Genomic DNA, 6,000 nt, shown 5'->3' with positions numbered 1-6,000 from the left:
ATTAGCAAAAAGTTGTCTTGCAATCTGATTGGCTGATGCAGACCAATCAGAATTCATATTTGTGGATTGTTTGCCAAGTAGGTGAGAGAAATGTTTCAAACATGAATGCAGGTGGTTCAAACATGTGCCAAGTGACATGAGCGATCTATGAATAAATGATATTGATTTGTGAACCATTTCTATTTCTGAAGTATATTTCATTTTATTTAGTTGTGGGTTCTGATTTTGTTTTTGTGGACTTCATATTATTTAATTGTAGATTATGCAAAAACAACAACAAACAAACAAAAAAAAACAAAGAAAGACTGAATTTGTGTGACCTGGAATTAAAAGCTCCATGGATCCAACCCAAAACACTTTTCATTGCCCAAGATTGGAGCCAGTGTAAAGAGAGGAAGACTGGACTACCACTAATGTGATTGTCTTAATTCTCTTTTAAAATGCATATAACAGAAATTATAGCACAGACTTAAAAATACAAATAGGTATATTATGTTACTGCAAGAAACCTGACACTAGTGAGTCTGTGTGGGATCAAGGCATGCACCAGTGAAAGTCCTTGTAATTATTTAAAGGATGTGAAACCATGGTAGGCTAATTGTAGCATGGCAGGTCACGATCTATTTTCAGCCATCTCTAGTCAGAGGCACATACATACAGCAGCTACGAATCCCATCAAAGGCCAGGCACTTTCTTATACCGCTCACTCTGGGAAGGATCCAAAATAAGTAACTATGAAACAAGACATGATTATATCATATGGATAGCTGAGAACTGAGTTGAAGCAGTTGGAGTGTATAATTCTTCAGAGAGGATACGTACATAACTAGCCTGACTCCACTTTGCAGGATCCTCTTTCGAGGTCTTCGACTGGTGGCATATGTAAGTGTGTGAAATGCATTTTGAGCTGATTTCTTCCAATGATTTGAGATGTGTAATTTGCCAGTGGGACACCATACTGCGTAATGATAAGTGATAATGAGTTTAAGAAGATTGTTTGACATTAGCATGAGCAGTTAACTGGTACCTTTCCTTGTCACTGGGGTGGTACCTATAGTGTTTATCTCTTATCTGGAAAGTTGTCTGCAGTGTACCTTTAAAGTACTTTAAAACAGCTCTCAAATATCTTGTGCAAATGATCCCAAATGGACAATTTTTTGTGACCCAATACCTTGGCATTTTGGTTTCTCTTTGTTAATTATCACTACACTCATAAATCCATATTCAGTAAGTGATTCGGCATTTTTTCGTGTTCATGTTCTTGACTTCTGCTGTTCCACTGACTCAGAGTCACTCAGTGTAGTTGGGGAACTAGTGGAGGGCTAATAGACAGAGAAATTTGTCCATGTTTTTTTGCTGAACTCCTACACTAGTACAGCCTGTCAGTGTCAAGTGGATTGTTTGAATGTGACTCCTTGTAATATTTCATATTCATAATATCGATCCATCCATCCATCCATTTTCTGTACTACTTATCCTACACACAGTCACGTGGGGGGGGGGGTGGGGGGGGTGGGGGGGGGGGCATGTGACTCGGGGCACAAGGCAGGGGACACCCTGGACAGGGTGCCAACCCACCACAGGGCACAACCTCACACACACACACACACACACATACACACACTGTGGACAATTTAGAGATACCAATCAGCCTACAATGCATGTCTTTGGACTAGGGAGGAAACCGGGTCACCCGGAGGAAACCCCAAAAGCATGGGGGGAAAATGCAAACTCCATGCACACAGGGCAGAGTACGTGTATCAGACCTCCAACCCTGGAGATGCAAGGCAAAAAAAAACATTAAGCCACCGTGCCCCCAGCTGTAATATTTATTTGTAAAATAAATGAATAAAACCATTGAAAAAAAAAAACACAACCCCATTTGTAAATCAAGTGAAAAGCTAATTAAACTTACATGAGTGGTCCTTATGTACCTTAAACCATCTTAAAGGTAAGCTACATTCACGCTACCATGTAATTGATATTTACTAAAGGTAGGGAAGATGTTCCCTTGAGGATACCACTCCAGAGACTCGGAATGGTATTTACATTTTAGTACCCTTTGCTCTGCGAGTGTAGTTATTTGCGGTTTTCAAGGTTTTTAAGTTGTATGGTATATACTGTCAGATGTTGTGTTGAGAAATCTGAGCTTACACATCCTTTCTCAGTGTGCTCCATGTGAACAGGGAAGCTCACAAAGGACATCCAGAAATAAAAGTTATTCACACCCATCCATATTTAACTCTCCTGATCTGGCAGCACACACTGTATGATATAGTGTAAGAGGATTAATTCTTGCTTTAGTTGTCTATGTATAGAAAATGACCGTGCCGTCTGTCTGAACATGGGCTGCTCTGTGCTTTGGTTGCAACACTAGGGTCAGATTTTCTTGGGGCAGCAAGTGGTCAATCTTTATGGTATTTATCAGTTCCTACCCATGTGATTGTCAATAAATGGGTTGGACTTGGAGAGAGTTACTGCATTGCCCACAGAATCAAGACCCAATGTCTCCAGTCACATGCCACTTTATTTCACCCAATCTCACTGTTTCTATTTAAAATTCCCTGGAATTAACTGAGCCTTTTCTAGCTTGCCTAGAAATGGTAACATTTAACAAATTTTATAATGGCATATTATGACTCGCTAATATATTTTTTTTTACAATAACAGTTACTACAACCTTCTGTTTTAAATTACTCATTTGATTTAGCTTGGTTCTTGTAAGCATTTCTTATTATTGACCCATTAGCTTTGTATTTTATTTAGATTTTTTCATAGCACAACTAATCTGGCTATTATACAGTATATTTAATTTCTAATTGGTGAACTGGACCAATTATTGAACTATTTACATATACTTATGTTGTCTGATGAAAACCACATACTGTACATTTTTCTATATATTGAATGTGGGCATACTCCTCTGTCTACACATAGCAGTTGACATCTAAATAACCAATGAAAAGCTGAAAAATCACACTATTTATTTTAGCAGAAGTGTCTGTCAAAACCACATATACACTCTTAATTTCATTACATTTCTAAGAAAGAAATATATGTACTTCTTACTTCTTACATATTTATTCAGACCTTCAAGGTACTCATCACAAATCTTGAAGGTCTCTTCTTCTGTCATCTCGCCAATGATTTATTATTACTTATTTAAATTATCTACTTATTTAAATTTGATTTTACATTTCTGTTTAAATCTTCCTAATTCTTCAATGTATAAAAAAACCCTATCAAGAATCATGCCAGTTCATCATCTCCTGTGACCTTACTTTCGTTAGTTGGCTTTTTTCCTTTTTTAATGCATGAGTCCATTTAAAAGTAGCAACTTTTTTGACTTTTTCCATCCCTGACAGTAAACAGTCTTGTCACCTCATATAGCTCAGGTTTGTTTGCATAATTGTGTCTCGGGTTGTCAGAGAAGTTAATTGCTAATGCGCTGTGTGAGTTCATTTTTTGTTCACTGTGTGCAGCTGGCTCAGGGTCATGCAGCTCTCTTTGCAAAGAAAAAGTAATTGCTTTATGAATTAAAAAATATGTATACTAGGTAGGCATTCACCATCATGATTAATTTTAGAATTCTTAATATACCTGAGTGCTGGTTTTGATCTTTGTTAATGTCAAAACATGTATTCTTAGCTGAGTTTAAGAAAAATAAAGAGGGATTTGTTTGCTGTGTCCAATCCATGTAAGCCCATTTTAATAAATAACATCTGTACACTGGTGACCTCATAAAACGTACTTTCATTTCTAAGCTACATGCGTCTACTTTCTGTTAATTTGGATGTGTTTTGTATGATGGTCTCTAGAGGTACATGTTTTTCATCAGACAGTGGTGATAATATGGAATGATTAATCAAAACTATCATTGATTTGGTTTTAGCACTATTCACTTCCACTTTTATGTCTTATTGTACAGTATATAACTATGCAATTGTATATTTTATTCATGTTCTTGTGTGTATGCGTTATTTTGTATTTATACAGCCAATCATTTGAACAAAATGTGGATATTTTCGCACTTTTTAATTTTGGTTCTCGCCAAGACATTGGAGTTATAATTAAATACTGACTTTGGGGTTAAAGTGCAAAAAATGTCAGCTTTATTTGGAAGGTAAATTTTGTAGAATGTACTGCCCTTTATATAAAAACTTCAACCATTTCAGGTAATTAGTACTAGGCTGAAAATGCTTTGTAACAGATGACTGTCTGAAGTCTGTGACCCAAACACACCACCAAACCACTCAGGTGACGTAAATGACTTGACAGGAACATTTTTAATTGTTGGTCTTGAAAATTGCTTGCTTCCAAACACTTAATTCATGAATTCATCTTGCATACAGAATAACACAAATCACACACAATCGGAACTGCCCAACTTCCTTCTCACTGCAGGAAAGAGATTGTATTCGTTTACGAAATGGCAGACTTTACCTTTGTGTTCGTGACTTTGAAAGTTTGTGAGGTCATTTGTAACAAATTCACATAGACAGATAAACCAGGACATGTCCTGATTCAAGAGACAGCAATATCTGACAATGTCATGATGATGGACAGAAGATAAAGAGATGGGTCATGGCATTGACTGATTCTATTCAGCGAGGCATGCATCTTTTAAGACTTTTGTGATTCGCCTGCTCTAAAGCATCTGACTTGGATCATTAATGTGTAATCAGATGCTTCATGGACTGACGCAGGTGTATTGGTGGGAAGAAATGCTAGAATAGTTGAAAGAACAGTGGTCTCTACAGTGGACCTGAAAACCATTGGGTCGATATCTGCTCTGAATGCGGACACTGTGAAGTATTTCAGCAGATTGAACTGGGTGCTCAGAAAAATACTGGAGCAGAGCAGACCAACAAATGAAAAAAAAAAAAAAAAAACTCACTTTACTACAGTGACTTCAATATTTTAACCACGAAACAGCTCAGTTTTTGTAGCAGATCCTTTGCTATGGCCAATCACATGCATTCATATAAATTATTTCCCTGAAGGCAGCTCGTTGAGAAAGACGTTTTCACAGACTTTCACAGATTTTTTATTTCATTTACCCTCTCTGGTCTGATTAGTGAACTGACAAAATGGCTTGTTTAAAAAAACGAATTTTTTTTCAAACGATTTTACAGAGAAATGCAAATTTATTCTCGGCAAATAAAACAGATGTCTCGTCTGTTCAGAGTCTGTGGTTACATAAAGCACCAGTGTGAAACAAAACAATCACCTCAAATTGATATCTATTCATTTATTTAAATCTATTAGCTAATCACTAATGGTTAAGCATTAAGATAATTGTCATTGCCATTCAGTCCTGTGTTTGTAAGGAAGCAATTTATATGTAGTTGAATGGAGCTAATTGTTATTTAATATCAGTTATTGATGAGAAGAATAACTTATTGTAGATTTATTACATTCAAGAAACCATTACACAATCCATTACACAGTGTGCAATATTAAAATAAACTTGTTTTTTGGTGGCAAAGCACACTGTACATATGAATCTCTGCCAAAACATAAGGTTTATATATTTACACTGTACGAAAATAGTCTGTTTGACTGACATACCACAACATGGGTTTTCACACTTTACGTTAAACAGACAGCTCTGTCAAGCAAATGTTTCCAAATAGTACCTTTTTCCTTTAGCCTTGAGTGCATACAGGCATTGCTCACCCATGAGATACTGTTACACACACTCAGCTCAGGGTTATAAAAGCAGTGGCTTTCTCCTGCCAAAGTTGTACCCACGCTTCCTGGTCATGGTAGGATGATGAAGAAATATCACACAGGAACAGATGTTTGTGTTAGTGGTTGCACGTATTAGACTGTCGCTGCTGTGGGGAGCTGTCAAGTAGTGAGGCAGATAGTAAAGAACGCAACTAAGTGTACTTTGTTAACCTGAAAATACTTCAGACAAGATGAAAAGTCTTTTTTTAAATTTTCTTTTCTTTTCACTCCACTTATTTTTTGTGTACTTATTTATTTTTTACTAAA

General features: G+C 36.6%; 1 protein-coding gene across 3 annotated transcripts in view; it reads left to right on the top strand.

Annotated features, from left to right (window-relative positions):
* The first annotated feature begins 658 nt into the window (after positions 1–658).
* large2 (LARGE xylosyl- and glucuronyltransferase 2) overlaps positions 659–6,000 on the top strand; it is a 137,449-nt gene continuing 132,107 nt past the window's right edge. For all 3 annotated transcript variants that reach the window (XM_053234709.1, XM_026914045.3, XM_053234707.1), the window contains exon 1: positions 659–882. The gene's annotated coding sequence lies outside the window, so the exon portion shown is untranslated. The remainder of the gene's footprint in view (positions 883–6,000) is intronic.

The sequence above is a fragment of the Pangasianodon hypophthalmus genome, chromosome 6, assembly GCF_027358585.1.
Source record: "Pangasianodon hypophthalmus isolate fPanHyp1 chromosome 6, fPanHyp1.pri, whole genome shotgun sequence".
NCBI lineage: Eukaryota > Metazoa > Chordata > Actinopteri > Siluriformes > Pangasiidae > Pangasianodon > Pangasianodon hypophthalmus.
The sequence above is the reverse complement of the archived record's forward strand: the minus strand, read 5'-3'. Positions and strand labels throughout refer to the sequence as shown.